At 37.7% G+C, this 22,989-nt stretch overlaps 1 long non-coding RNA gene across 1 annotated transcript in view; it reads left to right on the forward strand.

The window, feature by feature from the left end:
* The window catches only part of LOC135411609 (uncharacterized), a 72,198-nt gene that overhangs the window by 13,602 nt on the left and 35,607 nt on the right, over positions 1-22,989 (forward strand). Inside the window, exons 2-4 of the long non-coding RNA XR_010429225.1 lie at positions 6,836-7,126; positions 17,984-18,124; positions 18,745-18,939. This is a non-coding gene — a long non-coding RNA (uncharacterized LOC135411609). The remainder of the gene's footprint in view (positions 1-6,835; positions 7,127-17,983; positions 18,125-18,744; positions 18,940-22,989) is intronic.

The following is a 22,989-nucleotide window of genomic DNA, read 5'->3' on the forward strand; positions in this document are numbered from 1 at the left end:
AACTCCATCTACCCAGGATGAACAAAGCAGGCTGAGGATCATGTCAAAGGAATATCACATAGGTGGACTGTGATTAGCCAGTCCTGAAAAACTGAATTGTGTTGTTTTTCTATGATAGAACTTACCTAGAATAAAGTTTGTAAATATCTTCAGGGGACATCTGCCTCTGCCTCTGAAGGTTGCATATTATGTAGGTGGCAGATGCAGTCCTGGAGCAGTGATCTCCTGTGATTTCTTTCCACCACATGAACCACTCCTTCTCAGGCACAGGAGATGAGGTGCCGTAAAACAGATCTAATACATGATTCCCTACTGTAACAGAATTCCAGGAATTTGCCATAATTAATCTGTGCATCAGGAAATACTTTTATGTAAGTCTTGCTAAGATCAGAGATGAGGAGAAGGTGATGTTTCACATTTTCTGAATGAGTGTCAGTAGTTTGAGTCATACTTATTGTTCTTCTTGGTAGTAACTGTAGCAATTTGAAATGGAGTGCTAGGATTCTTTTCCTTGAATGAACTGGCAGAAAAATAAATTTGATGAAGTAATGAGACTATCACCATGAAATTTCACTCAAATTAAGAGAATTTTCTTTGACAAAAAAATCTCTGTTTGTAAATAAGGTTTTTACTACAATTTTTCCTTCAAGATCATTAGGTCTCACACTTGTGAAAACTCACTTCTTAGGAAAGATGTACATGTCTTTTCTTTGACTGCAGCTCCTAGCAAAAGTTTAATATAACAAGTAGAGAATTTTTAAATTTCCTGCTTGAAGCAGAGACCATAATAATAACTGACCTTTAAAATACTTGAAAGTCGAGCAGATAAGAAAAGTATTTGTATTACTGTGAGGGGTTTTGTGTTGCAGGGTTTTTTTGGGGTTTTTTTGGTGTTTTTTTTTTTTTTTTAGAGAAAACTTAGGGCAAACTAAATTTGTTTTCAGGTGAGAAAAGAGATTTTCAAAATTCACACATGAGACTGCACTCTGAAGCCATCAGAAAACTTACTTGAAGAACCTGCTGAGAAATGTTGAACCAGGAGTGAATTACATATCAGAAACAAAACTGAGAAATGGTTTGTTAAAACATTGTGAGAAAAACTTAACCAATGTTTGTATTTTGTGCATTTACTGCATTTATGTTAATCTTTTGATGTTTTAGTTGTGGAAGTCTTGTTAGCCAACAGTTCAAAAAGTAGATTGTCACTATTTGGTCAATTATTTTTCTCCCTTTCTATTGCTGTGATGCCCACAAAATGTGACCTACTGAGCTTGGATAGGTGTCTAGGATCTTTGACTTCAGCAAGTAAAGGTACAACGGTATTGCGGTGGAAAAAACCACAGATCTCTTCACAGCTAGTGAAGTTTCATGCTAGTAAAGCAAGATTACTAGGAAATTAATACACAAGTCAAAGATGAAACCATTAGAATGACTGAATTAAATAAATATAAATCTTATACATATCTAGTGTACTGCTGTAATTTAACCTGTTAAGGAAATTTCTGTATCTGACTATCCAGTAGCCACTGTGACAGTCACTCTTACACTACCTAGGCTAGGACCGAAGCCACTTCATAGCCACACACCCAACACTCACACATTCAGACCAGACTTCCTTACCGGCTCTACCCCAGGTTTCCTATAGCAGAGTCTCGATCCTTAAAGTAATTTAATCTTAGTGCAATAACTAAATTAAAAAGTAACAGCTCTAGCTGCTGCCTCCCTGGAGGGACCCTGAAAAAAAGACATCCTGGACTTTTATACCCTTAAAGTCTAAGAGAGTGAAAGTCTGGGAGTCATTGGCTCCTGCCATGTCTCTGAGTGTCCGATCACCCGGCTGGGCCACAGGTCCCCAGGCCCTTTGTTATGCAAAGGGTTGGCAGGTCACCATCTCTTTCCTGGGGTCTCGCCACCCAGAGCTCAATCTGCAGCTGGCACTGGAGCTGCACCCTGAGCTACCTGCACTGAATGTATTCCTCAACAAACCAATCCAATCATGTGCTTATTCAGATACAGCTAATGTGTGTTTCAGTGTCCACATAATTTTTTTTCCTAGAAATGCTGTTTGGCTTTTTCCTTCCCGCCACCTCCAGGAACTTTGGCCAAATTTCAGCTAATCTTGACAGGTGTGGAGATTTAAGTCAAGACACACGGAAAATGGTTGTGTGTGTATGGTTCTGTATGGTATGTGAAGAGACCCAGATTGGTTTGTGCTGAGAGACAGTTGCAATTCTGTCCTGTATTGGTTTAGTGACCAGTTCTTTGGGTATGTGACTGGACAGTCCTTCTTATGGGATTCGAGAGCTGTTACTCAACCCAGCCAAAGGAATAGCAGAATGCTGGGGACTGGCAAGATTTCTTGGCAGAGGTATGGCACCAGTTTGTGAGAAAATAGTCTTTGATAGCCTTCCTGATCACAGACCAGTTTATTATTTGGTGGAATATGGAGCTTATTTACAAAAAAAATTAAAATTGACTCTTAATGGAGGTGGCCTGATTTGAACGTGCTGTTATGTTTGTTTCTGTCTGAAAATCCACTTTTCTTCTAGGTGGAATGATACTGAATAACGATGTTTTATATATATTCATGTTTTCCATTTGAAATGAAACAGGGAGGACGTTGTCAGCAGCTTGGGAAGATGGGAGGTGCTGCTGTTAAGAAGGGTTAATTTTTTTACATGTACATATACAGCTTGTACTGCTGCAGAACATGAAGTAAAAGCATTACAACTCATGGAACACTTAGATTTGTACATTGGTCTGTTTTCCTTAGCTAGAAAAATGAAATAGAAGCAGATTAGTGCTGTTTTCCTTTTTTACTTCTAGGGGGTCCATTTCGTTGTTTGGCAAAACTGTTGTAGGTACCCCTTTTCAGATGAATTTGTAATGGGAAAATTAGAGCTTGATTAAATGTTGCTTGGGGAGACTTTCTGCCTAAGAAGAACCCCCTTTTTCAAGGATGAGGGAAGTGTTTCTTTCCCTCCTGTGCCCCAGAGAGGAAGCAGCAGTCTCTCTCCCTCTGGTCTGAGGAGAGATAAACCCTCACAGCGTTACAGGCTGTGCCTGCCTAGAGGCTGGAGGAGGGAGGCTAGAGAAGATAAGAAGCCTGGAAAAGATCAGGAGGCATTACTTTCTCAGACCCAGCGCTCTCACTACTGGTGCAGAATATTCTTTGTGAGTTTCTGGGGTTCTTGCCTTCAAATAAACCTTTTTGAATTCTTTCCACTGCCTCCGTATTTTTGGGGAATACCCACGTGTATCTTACTTTACAACTGTATAAAAGTATTTTAACTTTTATTAGCAGCATTTGAGAGCTGTACAGGTCAGGACAGACACATTGTATGACTGGATACTTGTTTGTCATATAGGAGGAGCAATTCTTTTTTTGATACATGATGGTTGCGTCTATGGTCATATAAATACCCTGTGTAATCACTGCCTGGATACAGCATGTGTGCTTCCCATCTGGTGACAGGAACTCCCTGAATATTGTTAATCTGAAAGGCTGCTGGGAGAAATTTGCCATGTAAAAGGATTGTTGCCAGTTCCCTCATGCAGTACATTCAGGTCCTCTTCTGTGATTGAGGTGCCATCTCTAAGCAGTGGCTTGTGATCTTCCAAGGCACGTCATCTGGTCTGGTGGATCCTTTGGTAATGAGAGGCTGTGAGTGATTCGTCTCTTCAGGCAGACTAAGGCACTTTTCTGCTGAGCCTTGCCTGTTCCCTCTCTAGCTGCCATAAAGATTCAAGTTAAAGGACAACAAAATAGGTAACAAAATAAGCAGCCATGTGGGTGGTGAATCTCATCCCTTTCTCATTAGTTTATCATACATTTTTTTCATGGAATTGAAACTCTAAAAGGTGTTTCTTAGAGAAGGTATTTTATTTTTGCCATACTATAACTTTTTAAGACCAAGAAGATAACTTTTCATAGCCTGTCTTATCCAGATGAGTATTCAGTTTAATTTTGGTACTCATCTTTTTGGAAGAGATTATAAAAAAATTGTGTGGTCTTATATCTGAAATATCTTTTCTTCTCATGCTCTAGATATAAGCATTGTTTAATAATGATCATGACGAGGTTTGCAAAATCCCATGGCCTACCTGTGCTGAAAGAAGACTTTTTTTGAGGACTGTTATGAAGCTGCTGAAACTCCTGCATCAAAAAATAATGCAGGTGAGGATATTGTACAGATAAAACTTTGCTACTGTCAGTTAGCAGCTAATACAATATTTGGGTTGGTGGTAATTTTCTTTCAATCATTTTTCATGTGATGGCATTTGATTTTTAATGTGCTTGCAGTTGCATCAATTGACTAAAATTTTCTGATTAGTTTAAGTGTAGCATCCATTGGAAGTGCTGGAAGTTACTTACAAGGATCATCTAGTCCAAGTGCCAGTTACACCAAACACTAGCAAAGGTTGCCTATGAAAAGGCTTGGATATGTAGGCATGTTACAGCACTGAAAAGCAGAGAGATCTCTTTCCTTATAGTCATAACCAATACCTATAGGGCTGTTTTAATAAAGCCTAAAGCTCTTAAATTGACTGTCAATGGTTTCTGCAAGAAGAGGAATACAAGCAGGAGTTTGTCAAATAAATTACCAGATTCTTTTTCCTGTTTCTTCTGTTGCTTTCCTCGGTAAAAGATCAACAATAAGGATTGTGTGTTTTTGTCTTGCTCCTGTACACTCTCCATACACTTCTCATTTAATTTATTGAATAAGTTTAAGCTAGGGCACATACTTCAAAGTCAGCTGTAATTTTAAGACTTTTGTGTTTCAGTCCCATTCTGCTAAGCATCCACTGACTTGTCTTTTCCTTTCCTTGTAGTTTCTCAGATGTGAATAACCTAGACAAATATAGATGTTCTCATCTAAACTAGCCATTAGGCTCCTTTTATGGTCTGAGTACAAAGAAATTGGCACCTCTGTGTCCAGTTGTTTCATTCTAAAGTAGATGACTAGGACAGGTGCTTCAAAGGTTCAATTCCTGCAGCCTTTTTCTTGCTGCCAACAACAAAGAAAATCTCAGGTTTCTTTGCTGTGATTTTCTGAAAGGAAGTGATATGAATCCCACTTTGGGTGCCTGTTCCCTTCTCTGCCCCACACATGCTTCTTACCTTCCTGCTTCTTTTTTTTTCTGCTTCTTCTGGTCTGTCTCTTCAAAGCCAGCTGAAATAGCCCTTCTATTTTCAGGAAACTAACTGGTTAATTTCTGCATCTTTGGATGCTTCAAAAATATTTGGTGTTTTTAAGAAGTCCTTTATTTGACTTTGTGAATATAATTAATTTTGCTAGCTATTGCGTAAAATCTCTGAGCAGGAATATTTCATTTGTAGGCACCTGATCATAATGCTGTTATTAAACAGCCAAAGGACCTCTGAACAGTTCTCTCCAAGATTGCACCAGTACCTAACTGCACGAGATTTTCTGAAGGACATATATCTAATCTGTAGCAATGTTTTAGAATACAACCCAGATTAGGGTCCTGAAGGTGAGGATGTATTTTTATCACAAATTTAGAAAATTTTTAAATGTATAACTTCATAAATGTCATCTATAGACAGTAGATATGGGATTAGATAATTTTAAACACCTACAGAGAGTATTTCTTGCCAGGCTGTAAATGTTGTAGCATTAAATAAACTGGGCATGAAATTGTTATCAATGTGTTGATCAGTAACTACTACTTTTGCTTTAATCTTGGGAATCATCCTGTGCAGGGCCAGGAGCTGGACTCGAATAATTCTTTTGGTTCCCTTCCAACTCGGCATATTCTATGTGATTCTGTGTGAACTTTTCTGTTGTTGTGATGAAAATATTCACTGAGATAACCTTTGAGAACCTACCTATGAAAACAACAAAATCATTCTAAGCAAAATAAAGGGTTTCATTATCTGGTAGAAAACAATGAGTGTAAAATTTCAGATTGTCTCCCTAGGCACAGTGCTTGTGCTTTGAGAGATACTGCATATTTCACAGTGAGTCACAAAATGGATGAAGATTTTGAACAATGCTGCCAAGAGATTATAGAATCTCATAAAGAAACTTTTTTAGCACTGAACATTGTAAGATTTGTCTCACTATTTGTGACTTGCCATGCAAGGCACAATTCTTTGCTCTTTCTTTATTGCAAGGTTGTAATCCTTCAGACTATGCTTCCTCTTACATCCATGTAATGCCAAAGGAGGGCTCTGTTCCTGGATGAACAAAACATACCCAAGTGTAATGAAAAACCAAAAATGCCATCAGCACCTGTGGATGCCAGTACACTCATCTCTAATAACAAGCTGAATTTTGTTCAGACTTTCTTGGAGAAGGTGCTTAAGTCACTGCTACCTCCTATGTTCCTGTGACCTGGGAGATTCCTGTGCTGCTGGCTCTTCATGCCAGAGGAATTGATTTTTTTTAAATATGCTTCAAAATGTGGGATAAATCCAGAGGTCATTCATTCAGAGTGGTTATAGAGTTCAAGTATTGTTGCTGCTTGACATTATAAGACCCTGGCCTTGATGGCTCAGCTGGCTTTTAATGGCTCCTACATAGCTACCTCTTGAAGTCCAAAATGTTGTCATGGCAGTTTTTGAATACTCAATTAGTTTTTAGTTATATGAAACAGTGTTTTCCCCTTCTCTGCCTACAATATATCTAATATCAAATTCATCTAATTAACTTGCAACTTTTTCTTTAGACATATGTAGGGAGATGGACAACGGTACTTGAGCTTCTGTGGTCGTCTTCCTTGCAAGTCAAGTAAGATGAGGATGCTGCATTTTGAAGGAAGGACTGTTTTAGTCATGTTTTGGATTATGTTTTCTTATATCTCTTTCTAGATAAGTCAGAAAGAAAATGTAAAAAGAATGGAAACTCTACAAGAGTCACAGCAACAAAGAGGAATGTTCAGTTTGTGTCCTCTGAGGATACTCCTATGGAAGAACGTGAAAATGTACTTCAAGAACGACAGAAAAAATGGGACAGAAAATGAAAGAGAATAAGTGATCCTTGTGGCTAAATCTCCTTTGGAAAGAAGAGTGTTGTGCTTCCTGAACATTCAGATCTAAGAGAGGAGAGTGAAATGCCGGATTGCCAAAGTGATGGAAGTTCTGAAAATAGTGGTTCAAATGGTAAGTGAAAGGTCAGACAAGTCACTTAGCTCTCTTTTCTTCCTGAGGAGAGTTACACTATTTTTCAGGTTTTAGCCTTCTTGAATTCCATTGTTACTTCTGTTGTGTTTCTCTCAAGTCAGCACACAGTGTTTCTTGCACAATGGTGCTGCCCCTCTAGTTATGCTGGCCAAACTCGTGTTTTTCTACAGCTGCTGTTTTTTTAATTCTGCAGGTTTTCTTTTTCAGACAGTGCCTAATTGAAAAACAATTGTTGACTCTTTTTTTCTTGTATTGTGTCTTCCCCGTAATAAGAAGCTTAAATTAAAAAGCTGGACATTAAGCAGTGTAGACCCAGAGACATGTGGAATAGGACAATTATGTCCTAATGTTTGTGATGCAAGATGGGTTTCCTAAGCTAAATTATTTGGATTTTAACTGTTCAGTGTTGTAATGGCAACGACTGATTTTTTCCTGGTTTTACCCTGTGTTTTTTTCCAGTGCTTTTTTTGTGTGTCTGAGCCTTTAGTTTCTAGCAGTGACTTTTGCCCAAAAGGAAGTAAAAATCGAGCATTTCTTAGTGAAAAAATGGTATCAGTTCTCTACCTGTTGTTGAAGAGAGGTACTATATTCCAGATAGAGGACAGTTCACTGATACCATATTCCAGATAAAGAGAAATCCTGACTTAAATCTGTGTCATTCCAGATTCATGGGTACACTATATGACTCATGCAAGATGTTCTCTGGTGGGTGAATAACTGTAAGTATGTGACAAGAAAGCAATGAAAATTTAAGCAGGGAGTGTTTGTGGATTACTCTGAGCTTAAAGGAGGTTTAATTTGAATTTTCTGAATACCAAAGTAGGATACTTCTTGCTACCTGTACAATTGTAAATTAAGTCAATTGTTACCCAATGCCAATTCAAACAATTTACAGGAGGGATAAACAGCTTGTGAAATAATTCAACCTGCAGTGGACTATGAGTGTTGTTTCCACAGCTGGTGTAGATGATTGCTCTTGCCTTTGGTGTACTAAATTGTATGAGATTGGGTCCTCTTCCTAATTTTTAATGTAAAAGGGCTTGTTAGATTTTAAAATAGCCCACTGACAACCTGCTAGTTATGTTGGTTATTAATGTCTTAGCAGCATCTGGAAGGTCTGTAGCCTGCCTTCCAAAGACACATTTTCCAGGACCCTGTATTGTATTTCAGTGAAACACAACAGTGGCTTTGCTGTGGTAGCTACCCTATGACAAAAGGGATTGTGCCATTCCCTGCTGTTCTGGAAGCAGTTGATTAGCAATTATGATTGCTGATGTCCTAGATTGATGAGTAAGAAAATATTGTTTGAAATTTAAGCCTTACTTTTCTCTGAAGTATGAAGAAAATATCTCGTTTTCTCCAGTTAAATCTTGTGAGATATTTAATCAGTTGTCTGAAGTACTACTTTTATTTAACAGTATAAGACAGTAGGATGCATCTTGTGCTATTCTGAACCGTAGTTTCCATTTTCTCTTGGATGCTTTGTGACAGCTCTGCCATTAATGCACTTTGCCACCAGAAAAGTGCTGAGTAGGCTTATGCTGCATCAATATCTTATTGTTACACACTATTCTACATCTGTCAGGCAGAAGAACATAACTAAGCTACTGACAGAATGCTCAGGCAAGCAACTTTTACAAGTGAAGCACTCATGATGATTTAATAAGGAGTTATATTCCTTGCCTTGAAACTCTATCTTTGCGTATAAAAATCACATTTAAATTATGTCATGCTCCTCCAGGTGAACATCAGAATGCCCCTTTGGAGGCCAATTCTTAAATGAAATCTCAAATTTTTTCTTTATCCTGTATGTCAATAAAGCAGCATAATTCCCTGAATGTTATTACTAAGTGTATTGTGAGTAAAATGCTGAATCTACCATTTTGGAAACCATGCCTGACCCGATTTTAAATATATTGTTAATGGAAATAGATGAAAGTTTACTGTTACTGATAAAAAACTTCAGTGGGGGAACTACCTCTACTATATGATTTTATGAGGTACCAGATTTTCCAAGGAGCCATAAAAGGTTTTATCATGGAAATCAGTTAAAATCCCCTTCACTGCAAAGGAAATGTCTCTATTCATAACAGAAACTTTCTTCCAGGGATTTTACAGCATTGAAAACATTAATGCACTGGCAGTAGGCCCTCAAAAGTACTACTCTATGAAATGGTTCTTTTGGGAATCACGTATATGCTAATCATGTAATAAATTCAGGAGTATTTTTAGGAGCTGCTATCTTGAGCAGTTATTGCCATGACAGCAGGTTCTTAAATACTTCTAAAATTTGCAGATTATAAAAATATTAATGATTTCTTATTATCTCTTCGGCAGCCAAACTGTCTTAAGAGGGTCAAATAAATTGTACAGAGGCTAAGCTGGTATATAGCATAGATCTAGAATCTGGAGATGCAGATTTCTCAGTTCAGACTCTGTGGACAGCAAGAAATCAGCTTAATTTTTAGGTTTTCATGCAAAAGAATTTAAAAATAAGATAGATACTCACATATAAAATAATATTTTGGCAAACCATATTATGTAACACAAAACACATCTAGGCAGAAAACATTCATGTCATAAGAGTAAAGAACTGAAAGACTCAGAAAAACTGTTTCCTTTTTTTTTTTCTTTTTTTTTTTTTTTTTTTCCCCAGTAGTATGAAAGCAGGTAATACTGAAAGGGAGATGATGGCACTTATCTAATTGCCAGTTTAGCGTCACTGCTACCTGCAGCAGGGGAGGGAAAGGCTGATGTGTTGGGGCACAGCCTCGTGCTGATGCATTTACAGGGCTGGGCCAATGCAAGTCCTGCTGGGAGCCCAGCACAGCACACTCCCCTTTCTGGCACAGCCACGGTGCCAGCTGCCAACTCATCCTTTCCATTAGCAAAGCAGCTGAGCAAGCAGTCAATACCCCTGTGACGAGCCTGTCAGACGAGGAAGAATTGGGCATGTTTCTAGCCTGGCAGGGTTTGGCTGCTGCGGCAAGTGGCAGGGCTGGGAGCTGCTTACCTTGCACTGGGCAGGCCTCAGCCCATCAGCTGTCCCTCTGCAGTGATGCTCCCAATTAGGCGGCATTTCACTGCGGCTGTCTCATGCTGGAACGAGTTCCTGCCAGTCAGCAAAGCTGCATAACCCAAAGTGACACTTCTGATGGAGCGCCATCCAGAATCGGAGTGCAGGTACGCCCCAAAGGGAGAAGGGCAGTAAAGACGTTTTGAGGCAACCATGAGCTCCATTATAAAGTAAACTTTGTAGGTAATGGGATTTATAAATGTAGATTTGTAGACAGATTCACTCCTTTGCTAACATTTTATACTTCATAGATATTGTTACATTTCAGTGACACTGAGATTAAGTATATTCTGACATAAAAATTTTGTGTGATTAAGCTACGAATATATAGATTTATAGATAACCTCTTTAATTAAAAGAAAATTTAGCAATTATAGCTCAAAGTTATTAGTCATAAGGTGTTCATAACAGAAAAAATAATGTAAGCAAACATACAGACACAGACCTGCATACATGTGCTTTCTCAGAAGATACTGCAGTAGCTACATGCAAGCTAAAAATTCTTACAGATAACTTTTTAATCAAGATAGAAATATATGATTAGAAAGAGAGCTTTTTGTGACTTCCCCTCATCACTGAATAACACCACAGAGGGTCACAGATACAGACATCTCCTTGCCTGCATGTGAACCTGATAGTACTGACCATGCTCTGCCAGGGAAGCTCATGAATAGATCCTGTGCTAACTGGGAATATAGTATTATTTGTACTATCCTTTTGAGAAAAACTGGTCTGTTAAAACAGAAGCTACTTCATGCTACCAGTTTCTATTTTGTTTTGACTTTGAAGAAAGCATTGCCTTCCACATAAATTTTAAATACTAACATCATCTGTACCTCAAATAAGTTGAGACAATGCGTATTCTTTGACCTCTTCATCAAAAATGTCTTTTTCTTGGGCTTTATATTTTAAATTTTGCACAATTACTCCTATCTCCAGGCTTTAATAGTCCTGTGGAATTTTTCCTTAACTCTTCAAGTATTACAATTTATTGCAAAGTTTTAGTACTGCACAGTGTTTCTTCTGATTTATATTTGATTGACTGAGCTACATATGTTACATTTCACACATATTTTTTAATTGTTGCTCTGAACCATAGGTACCTAGGAAAGCTGATTGCATACACTTTCATAATTTAGTATCTCTTTCAAAGGATTTGCACTTTGGTTTAAATCCATCATTTCGTAAATGTGATTTTCTTATTTATAGGCATAATATCAAACTTCAGTTCATATGGCTCGTATCCAGCTGAAGATGGTTTTTGTCAGAAGTAGCACAGGACCACTAAAATTGCAACTGCAATTAGAAAAAGAGCTAATGAATATATCCCTCTCATTTCCTCAATCTGTCCTGAAGAAGTGGTGGTTTGCTTTAGGAACACATACATAAATTCAGTGGTAAAGCTAAAAAATGCAACATTTAACGAAAAGTGTTATCAACAAAGGAAGAAATAAGTAAGAAAATTAAGCTAATAAAGGTTGGGCACACTGGGGCCTTTTGCTTTGCTATTATATATTTTTCCACAGTAAAACACAGCAGAGAAAATGCAATATGTAATCAGAGCAGCTGTGCAAGGAATGAAGGCCATGCCATGCTTTTTCTGAAAATGATAGGATTTCTACCTGAGTGATAGTCATGCTGTGAAGTTTAATTAAAGTTTATGAAGCACGTCAAGATCTTTGGATAAAAGGCATAGTACTATGATCTTGGAAATTTGTTATTTCCACCACTAAATAGTGAAAGACTGAAATACAAATGCTTTTGTCTTGACATCCCACCTTTGGTTAGCATTAATTCTGCATGTGGATTTAACCACAAATAAGTACATAGAGGCTTGTAAGTTTTGGGTTTATTAGCTTTCATGTGAGAGAGAGTATTAGTAGTGGTCTGAAATGCTGTAGTAACCTTCTCTTTCACTTTAAAATATTAGTATTTTAATGTTAATAGTTTTCTTATCCCCTTCAAAGTGTATCCTTGAAATAAATAATCAGTATCATAATTCAGCAAAAATTCATATTAGACTACAGCAAGCTCTCAGATGTAGTTTTTCAGTAATTTTAAATATTCCCATTTTCTTTTCTGAATATATTTTCAAAGGCTTGTGCAGCAGGAAAGTTGTAAGAATTACACTTAGCCATGACTGAAGCCATGTTTGGTTATGTATTTATTAATAAATCATACAATTCAGAGTGTAAGCAGGTAGTCCCATGTACATCAATCTGGCTGTGCAAACTCAGCAGATAACGAAAAGTTTTATGTGTTCAAGAATCCTGTGGCTCAGCATTAATTTTATATGATTCATTCCTTATGCAAACTTGTAAATACTTCATCTTGGAAATCACCCTACTCAATTAAGCCCATGTTTCATTATTGTTTAGGGGAAAAAAAGTGCTTGTGATTTAAGTACTCTCACAGTATCTGGATGCTTAAGGCACTGTGGAATTGGTTGAAACCACTGCAATTTTATGTTACATTCATCTCTTGAGTGATCATAGATAATTCTTTTCTAAGTAGAAGGTAAATCAGTGCTGAAGATAACCCCTCTGAACACACTAGTTCAACAAATTTTATGAAATTCAGTGAAACAAGGTTGAATTTTCAATAATCTCTTGACCTCTTATCCCTGGAGCCATCATGGTATTAGAGTCCATGACTGTGACAATACAACTTACAAACTTCTCTTGGTGACTTATTGACTCAGGAAGCAATTATATTAGCAAAAATCAAACAAAAATCTATTAATATTAGGAATATGAATTTTAATTCTAGTCTTCCTACTTGTAGTTTTCTTATTTAATTATAATAATTTTAATGTTTCTCTTGATAGAAGTTTCACTGTTTTATTCAACTTTATCTTTAAGGCATGGTAAGTCAACCTTCATGAATCACAAGTCTAGAACTGATCACTCTGGCTCTTGATTATTATATTATTTGTTTTGGCTGTGTAATTTTCTATATATTTAAATTAATCTTTACTCTTAGATGCTTTTTAAATATCATTCAAGAAACCCTTTATATGGTGTGCATATTCCTCTGATATATTTCTTGCGAGCATTAGTTAAAATACTTAGTCACTTAATTTCGCTCCTCCCCCGCCTGATAATTTATTTTCATCTTTGTGGTTTTCTAATTACTCTCCGTATGGAATTTTAAAATTAATAAGTCAAATTAAACAAAAAAGTATAATTTTCCCTAATCAGCCATGTTTTCAGTTTTAGTATAGGATAGTATACAATAATTTTAGTGTACATAGTTTGTAAAAAATCTTTATGAGAAAGTGGTGCTATCCACATCATTTCTGTTATATGGGTTTTATAAATTCTCTGTGTCCTGTTGTGTGACCTAAAAGCACCTCTGGTTTGCTGAAGGCAGAATGTTGGATCTGGAGTTATATTGTTAATAGTTGTCAGTGTCCCATCCCACTTGGTGGGAAAGGAGTAGGTTGTTTTGAATCTGTGAGTGATAAAGACTGGGATAATGGCGATTATCCAGACATCTTTGTGAATATAGCAATATTTGTTGGCAATAACTGAACTGACTTGAGTTTAAGCCTGGGTGAAGTTAGCAATCAGCACTATCCAAACAACGTATGTTTGCTCTCATAGAGGAGAGAAAGAGAAAGAAAAAGAGAAAGAGAGAGAGAAAGAGAGGAAAAAAAAAAAAAAGAAAGAGAGAGAGAAAGAGAGAGAGAAAAAAAAAAGGAAGGAATGGAGGGAGGAAGGAAGGGAGGGAGAGAGGGTGGGAGGGTATCTCTGCCCTTAGACCCCCCTCTTTTATCCAGGACCAAGTCTTTTAAAGCTTTTGGTTCCCGCCCCCATGGACTGGGTTCAGTCTTGGCCAGGGATGCGTCTTCCTCTTTACTTGAGCTTTCCAGAAATTGGTCTGGGGTCTGGTGGGGGTCTGGGGTCCCTGCTCTGCACTGGTGTGGTCCAGTCCCAGGACATTTGGCCACTGCCTGGTCCTATCCCACAGTCCTATTGCTGTGTGGGACCTGTGTACATCCCCCTTCTGCTCCTGAGCTGTTGCTGTGTAGAGTCTGAGGTTTCACCACCACATCCAAAGACTCTTCTTCCCTTCCCCCATGGTTAGAGGTGCAGACTCCACCTCAATGAAGCACTCTTCTGCTTTTGCAGAAATATTTAACCTATTAAATTGCAGCTATACTTGGTGTAGCTCAATATCTTAAGGTTTTTCTGTCTTTACTCTTCAAGCCATAGTCTTGTTAAGTAAAAGTATATTCCAAGTTTACTCTCTGTTCTGTTTCCCATCATATCTGTTTCTCTGAATAAGACCTGTTTACCAATAATGCAGAATTAATAACGATAGTTGTCTCAACTAACTCCGAGTTCAGAACTTTTTTTTTTGTATTTATGTTAAAGTTGCTGTTAATATGAAACATTTTACATTTTATGTTAAGCCCTTTACCCTGCAATTTGCAACTTTTAAAAACGTCCCATAAAAGTTAGTAAGGTAAATATTCTGATAAATATTACATTTCAACTTACAAATTGTATTATCAAGACACTAAAACTCCTTGTAAAATAGAGTCCAAGGGTAAAATAGATACATTTTCTTAGTAGGCTATGCTTAGGGCTGATACTCATTTATATTCCAGTATTGTGGGTGATTAATTCACTTAAATGATAGTCTTCATTTGAAGGCCCTTTGAAAATACAAACCAACAATGTAAAATAATTTTTATGCAAGTGATAAAAACTCTGAATTTCCAATTCCTAGTCTTGTTCCATCAGACACATATTCAAATGTTTAGTTTAATGCCTGTACATCATGCTCAGGATGCTTCATGAGCATCCCCTAAAATCAGCTGGGCTCTACAGTGCTGCCAACTTTCATTTAAAGAGTGGAAGCTTCACTCTTAATTTGATCCCATTATTAGTTATACTGATGTCAACCATAATCATGAGAGATAGGGAAGTTCACTGATACCTTTCCCTTAAGATCTCCAGTACTCTTATGTTCATGTATTAAGTTCATATTGGTAAGCTTTTTCATAAATGTGTTGGTGTAGCTACTTCTAAGCCTTTTCAGTTTTGCTGTATCTTCCCTTGGTTCCATGTAAAGTCAGTTCACAGAGAGTGTCCAGTCAAGTGTGACTCAAGAGCAGATGCCTGATGGAGGTGCCCTAGGTTAGGCTGAGTAAATAATGCTCTTAATTACAAATCTCTAGATCTTGCCCTGTTAGCAGATGTCACCCTCAGAAGTTGTCTCACAGTGACAGAGCCTCAAGGTGAGTTTCCTAAGTAATATAAATCAGAAGCTCATCTAACTACACTCATATATCTCAGCTGAAACTGTGGCCTTTCATCTTTATTTTCGTGCTTTCTTCTTTCTTCTTCCTTTAGAATCAATAAATAAGCTTGGAGAAATTTCTGCCTTGCTTAGCAAGTGTACTTTCTGCAAGTCATTAAGACTTGCATCAAGGTGTAAATCAAAGTCTGAAGACCACATTTAAAACAAATGACCAAAGATCTTAAAAAATTTTCACGCTCCTGAAGACAGTATCTGTGTTTACTTTTTGTACTCCAGGAAAGAAATAGAATATACCGGAGTTACACCACCACCACCACCACAATCACAAAAAGGACAAAGTCAGAAAGCCCATCAATGACAAATTGGATGCTTCTGATCAAGCCTCTAAGTGAATCTTTTGATCTCTTATTTTGTATTGTGCCTTAATTTAGCATCTTCCCTAAAGCTTTGCTTGTTTCAGTACTTTTGTCTTACCCTTTCAGGAGTCCTTAGGATCAATGATGCCATTAGTTCTGTATTTGTTTTCATTCCCTTGTTTTATTATGTTTTCTTCCCAGTACTTGTCTTCTTGTATTATTTGCCATTTCCAGCTTTTGACTTATTTTACTATTTGTTGCTTGTTAGGCAGCTCATATTTCCAATACTTGTCATTTCCCTTTGCATTTAATTTCAATATTTGTGACATGCCTTTCTTTTCTTCCCATGACTCACAACTCATTTGCTCTCAGTGCTTCTCCAAATGGCTACAGGATAGATTCACAGATAATGTGGAAACTTGCAAAGTCCAGAGAGGTGGCTCTCATTAACATATGTCTTTTTGATTTTAACTGAAAGGCAGAGGGGAACAGAGTAGCTGAATGCATTAAACAAGGCAGCTTTCTGACTTTGACTAGCATTAAATTATTGGCATTGGGCAATATTTTTTGATATATTTGTCAGTCATTTCAGAAATACCTAGTAAGTATTTGCTATTTGCATATGCTCAGTACTGACTTTCAAAACACTCATATGCCATTAAGGAAAGGGCACTTTTGTAAGTACTTTCTTCATTGTGCATATTTCCACATAGAGTTCAGCTAAAGTGTACAAGATTTTCTGTTTGTTTGAAAAATAAAATGAGGGGAACCCTTACGTATAAATAACTTTTGAGTGTATTACTATACAAACATGCTTCAAAGGCATATTTGACAATTCTTCATAAGTGTAGTATAAGTTATGTGCTTCTCCTTATGAATTTACAGTCAAACACAAAAAGAAAAAAACAGGGAAGGAGAGAATTTACAATGAAAAATACCTATATGAGTATCTTATAAAAATCCTTAACTCTTTTACAGTATTTTCTTAAGCACCCACTATCTATTTGAAAGGTAAAGGCAAAGCAAGGATTATGTTAGTGAAGAGCAGGAAGATGTAGACATCCCCATTGTTGTTGTGGATCCAGTCTTCTGGAGGGTACAGGCACTAATTAACTGTGCACCATGTGAAGAAAGCAGGGATGGGGTCTGGATGCCCTTAGGTGTTCTGTACAGGATTGCAGTTTCTTAGCTTACTGCTGTGCTGGTTTCACTGTGCTGGTGCTTCATTTCAATGTCTCAGAGAGGGAGATATCAGGCAGCTCAAGCCATTACCCTTCTGTTACTTCTGCCAGCATGGCTGCTTCTATAGACCCCTCTGCATTCTTGAATTCTTCCCTCCCTTGCAGTCTTTTCCTTTCTTTTGTTCACTTTGGAATAGAAAGTGGTCAATGATCCACTTCTTATATATTGGGTGATCTAGTTCCTTTGTCTTTTAAAACACTTGAATTTGCGCTCTCTCCACTTGAATAATTTTATTCTTACATCAAGAAAGATGAGCAAGCCTGCAGTCCTTGGGAGGATACATGGCCGAACTCTGGAACATCTACTTTTTTCCTGCTCTCCTACTCAGAAGTAAAATGTCGAAATGCTGGGCCCCTTACCTAGTGTCATTTGGATATATTTATTCTTACTTCATATCCAGAAAATTTTCTGAGTACCAGTAGATGTCACTGCAGTCAAAAGAAAGTTCCTAGGAGATTTTCAATATGAATAAAATTGCTTTCCTAACAAAATACAAATGATAAAACATTGTTATTTCTAGTACCTCTCTCAATTTTTTTTTTATTTGGCAGATCAAACCCTTGAAAGATGAAGTAAGCCTCAGGAAGGAATTCAGGATTTAGGTCTAGGTTATTACCTGATTCTGAAAGTCAAGTGGTTAGAAATTTCTCAGTAAAATGTGTTTTCATTGGAAAAAAGAAAGTGATTCATTGAAATAGTTTGTTGAAGTGTGATGCTTTAATAAAAAAGTTGTTATAAAAAATTACACCATAATTTCTCTAGTGTACAGTAGAGTCTGTTCAACATTGGGAAAGGCGATCCAAGGCCAAAATACTTCAAACTCCTTTGATTAGGAATATGCTTTAAGTACAGAGGACTGGGCAATTGGAATAATTCTCCCTTCCCTTATAGACAGTACTTGAACCCATCTCATGGAACGGGAGAAAAGGAAAAACCTCAGGATAGATGAGATGAAAAAGCATCTTTTCCTTCAACTCTGACTGTGATACCTTTGGAAGGGAGCATACTTTATGGAAAAGGATAATGTCATAGGTAAGGCTGAGGGCTATATGTTTATGTTCCCTTTGCAGTTCTGCCAATGAATCTTTATTTGGTATGGAGAACCTGTTAACTCGATACTACATTTTTCTCACAGTATCTACCTCAAGAAATCCATGAAGATGAATTTATTAACTTTTTAAACAGAATATGAGTTCTCAAAGGATCACGTGAGTGCAAAGCATTACTGATTCTTCCACTCCTGTGTTACAGGCTGTTGCATTAGGCTCAGAGAAAAAAAAAATCGTTTCCATTTTTCCTGGTGATCTTTTTTGTGCCGGTTTGATGTTTTGGTATGTATGTGTGTATATTATACATTGAAATAACATTAGGACTTTTCAAAGTTAGTAATAAAAAAGGCAGACCTGTCTAATCCATATTACGTACTATCTTGACAGCTAGCACGCTAAAAATCTAGACATCCTTTAAAGGCTTTGTTCTGTCCAAATATGCCAAAGGATTTGAACTTCTGTATTTCTTTCTGTCTACATTTCACCTGATGTTTTTATCCTTCTCTAGGCTACTGCTGAAACAGATATTTGAACCCTGGAATGGCAGATTTTAATCAAATGCCTGAATCATATTATTGAGTAAATCAGTCTTTCCTATTGCAGATACTCCACTTCACATGGATAACTGCATCATCTGTTTGGAAAGAGCATAAGGAAAGATGACTTAATAGTCCAGAAAGCAGAAAACCTGCTGGGTATGTGGGTGTGTGAGTTTCAGATCCATGGACTGAAATACACAAAGCAAGAACGTCATGGTTGGATTCTTACTCCCACGTACCTGCCTGAAACTCTTTTAAGGTCAGTGAACATCTGTCTTCCATCTGAATTTGACCAGTTAAGTTTTGTCCTTTAAAAGTCGAGTGAGTGCTTCTCAGCAATACTTTTCTATTTGGACACATCAACAGTTTCTGACAAGCAATTATTTAATCACAAAATTATCTGCCAGTTTTACTTCAAACAAACTGGCTTTGCAATACAAAAGCTCAGTGGTAGAACATATCAGGAATGACTTGCTGAACAAAAAGAACATTTGTCTAACTAATTCTCTCAGTTGCCCAACATCATCTAGGTTAGAAGTTCCTGCTGTGTGGGCTGAGGGTCATCATGGAATCACATTAAACATTAAAACCAAGGAATGCATCATTTTTGCCTGACAGTGTATTTTCATGCACAGCAGACACTTTCCTCTAGGGACCTGATTTTCAGTTAGAGGAAATGAACCATACCCGTTGCAGCAGAGAAATTGCTGAATGAAAAGGGATATGTTCCATGGACAGGGATGTGGGTTTTGCTGGCTGTACTTTACTGTGTTACATGCCTCACGATGCAATGGTGTAAGAATACAGTCGTAGAGGGAAGAAAAGCATTAGACAGACCGACACAAAGCATGGAATAATTGTGGTTTTCATACAGGTGAATATTTGACTATTTCTTAAATGTAAATAGTATTTGTATTGGCTGTGAAATTCCACTGTTGTCAGTCTTGGGCTAATAGAGGAAAAAGGGCAATACAAAATACATCCAGTTATGGCAAAAGTGAAAAAAAAGATGTTAGTGCAGAGAGCAGTGGATGTAAAAACTGATACAGTGCTGAGGGTCAGACTTTGCTTCAACAGCTGCCAAGGTGTTGGTGTTGGAAGAAAAAGCTCTGGAACTACAGAAGCTGTAGCTGACTGTGCACCATCTCTTGTCTTCTCAGCAGGAGGAATCTCTGCTCCTGTCAATACAAAATAGGTCCTGCACTGGAGGACATCACTACTGAATAACAATCAAATTCACTTAAAAACCTAACTCAAAGCAACTGAGTGAGCAGTTACCTGGAGGCTGTTCCACATTTACTTGAAGTTACGAGAAAGACTTTCACAGAATTCAGTAGGTGTTCAGGCCCTTAAGAGAAAGGAAGATATAACTCTGTTTTATGGGTTACCATAAAAGCAGAGTAAAAGAATGTAAGAGCTATTGGGTTATAATACCTTAATAATGGTATATTTGCAGTGAAGGAGACTGGGACCGTAGTCTTACAAATGTGAATGCCCTTGAATATACAGTTGGGTAGACACTGTAAATATAAGGCAGACACATCTATGGACCATATTCTAGTTTGAATGAGGAGCAAGTTTGTGAATTCCCTCAAAGTCTTTTGCTAAGACAAAGCTGAATGGACCTCTGAAATAAAGTATATAATCTTTGCATCCATACCACTCCCTGATCTGAATGCGGCTTTAGAGGAGGTTACTTGCCTGGTATTGAATCCAGTGTCTCTTACACTTTTAAAAGAGAGCTGGGATATCAGATGCTCATTTGCTAAACTGGGATTGCTTCAACAAGCCTGAGTAATGTTCTCTACCTGCTGTTCTGCTCTTGGGAGCTGTAAGCAGGAACAGACGGTGACTCAACAGCCTTTTCAAAATACTGTTTTCAGTAACACTGCATGCCATAAGAAAACAGCAATAAAAGGATCCATAGTCTATACACTGCAATCTTCCTACACACAGTTCAGCACTGTCCAGCTGTCAGCCAAGCATAACTGTCTTCTTCAGACTTCCTCTGCCCTGCCTCTGTATCAAGGGAATTTGCAATAGTTTTGTGACTAAACTTTAGCCCTGGGTTCAGTCATCAACAAACCTGCTGACATACAAAATTTGTATCCAAATTCATTGCTTGAACTCAATGATCTCAGAGGTCTTTTTCAACCCAACTGATTCTGTGATTCTGTGATTTGTACCTGTATACACTGCTTTCAGCTGCAGCAGCCTCTATTCTCAGTGACAGGGCAATAAACTAAAATATAAGAAGTGATATGTAGTGTAATTCCTGCTTCCTTTAATATATTCCTACATTCTGTGATTGTAGCTAGCCTCTTGATTTTGGCCTGATTCATATGGAGTCATCTACTAGGTCTCAGGTGGCAGCTATGACTAACGACTGAGATATGGGAAAGAATAACTACAGCTCTCTGCACCGGGATCCTGATCTGATTCCTCATGTCCAGGAGAGGAGGATGCTAGATCAGCGTCATGGCTCACGTGCTGGCTCACTTTCCCTGGTGAACCGACACCCATCCTAGTCTGGGGTATTTCCCATCAGAATACTCTGACTCAGCATTGCATTCCTGTAACAACTCGGATTCTCATTCAGCCCCCTCCTGAAGCAGCTGCTGTTTCAGGAGGTAGTTTTGCCATTTTTCTCCCAAAATCTCTCCCAAGGGGGCTTTTGAATATGAGGACTGCGATCTTGAGACATCAGTTTTCATTTTCTTGGGAGAAAGTCATCAGTTACACATTTTTCATTTTTCCATTAATCTCCCAGATACTATGTTGAAGGTTTTTTGGTTGGTTTTTAGGCTTTTTTGTTTGTTTGTTTGTTTTTTTACAAGCACATTGTATATCTAAATGTTTTATTTCTTGCTTTTTATTTCTACCTGGCCATTTATACTTATCTCCTCATAACCACATGGCAGCCTCTGGTAAAACAACTGAATACTCAAATGGCACACACAATTCTCACAGTTTAGTATAGTGTAGGTTACATTCTCTGTGGACAGTGCTATTTTATACTTACAGTTGTGTGGATACTTCCAAATATAAAACTGTGGCAACACACCTTCCTGGGAATTTTTCTAATATATCCAATATGTATGTGACTTTTATTAAAAAAAATTAAAATTAAAAATCCGTCACATTGAGATGTTTCCTGAAAAGAGCCAGACTACAGCAAAGACACTGAAAATCTAAAATAAAATGGCATCTCTTTATTCTGACACATGGGAAAAGATGTCCAGGAGCTAGGAAATCAGTATATAAATACATACTGCTGGGGTTCACAGAAAATTCAGGACAGCATAATGTAAGTTCTTCCAGCATTCAGAATTGATTATTATGCTAATATGGACATAAAAATAGAAGCATATGAAAGAGACAGTCTAGGTCATGATCTGTAGAAAGTCTGGTTCATCTAGGTTAGAACACTCAGAGCTGTGGGTAACCAAGGAAAAATCTCTAGTTCCAAAGGCAGTAGACACTCCACAAGTAACTAATACCCTAGAGTGCAAAACATCTCCATCACCCTGTACTGAAGTCATAATTTTACACAGGCTAAGTGTCACAGCTGTGCCATGGGAAGCATGAATGAGAAACAGAACATCTCTAGGCTCTTTAATAGCACAGTATATGTTCAACTAAAATCACTCAAAGCCTGACTACATTCTTCTCTATACAGAAAAAGCAAAAAGACCTTTTAAGTCAAACTTGTGAGGAAAAAACATCTCTTGATCAATAACTTCTTTAACCCTCAGCATCAGCTTGAATATGTAATGCACTGTGACCCTCAAATATATCTCTGTAACTTCCTCCCTGCAGTTATGATGGATATCTTTTAGCTTCAAAACTGAAAGAAAAACCTTCCTCCCCTAGAAACTAGAGCATTTACCTGGGGAAGTTCTCCCTGATCTCCAAATGTGACAAGTAAAAAGTCTTGAGAACACTTTATAATTCAATACAAGCTCATAAAGGTCCAGGTACTTAGGGTATGTTTCTGCCTACATGGCACATGATATACCTAAGTCTGATTACCTATCCTCACAGCCTGACTCAGAAGCTTGAACGTGGTCAACTCATGCCATTTGTGATGCTATAACTTAGCTGAAAAATCTACACAGTTCTGGCTAATACTACCCAGATCCTGTAGAAGAACTTTTCTGGACTGGCAGCTGGAGGCCAGGAGCAGTGTTTGAGGACATGGCACTGGTTGCTGCTGTCTAGGGGACTGAAGTGAGCCACCAACTTCCTAGTCCCAGACATTTTCATACTCTATTATACACCTCTCTCTACTAAGAGAGGTGTACACCTC

The sequence above is a fragment of the Pseudopipra pipra genome, chromosome 1 (genome assembly GCF_036250125.1).
Source record: "Pseudopipra pipra isolate bDixPip1 chromosome 1, bDixPip1.hap1, whole genome shotgun sequence".
NCBI classification, from domain to species: domain Eukaryota; kingdom Metazoa; phylum Chordata; class Aves; order Passeriformes; family Pipridae; genus Pseudopipra; species Pseudopipra pipra.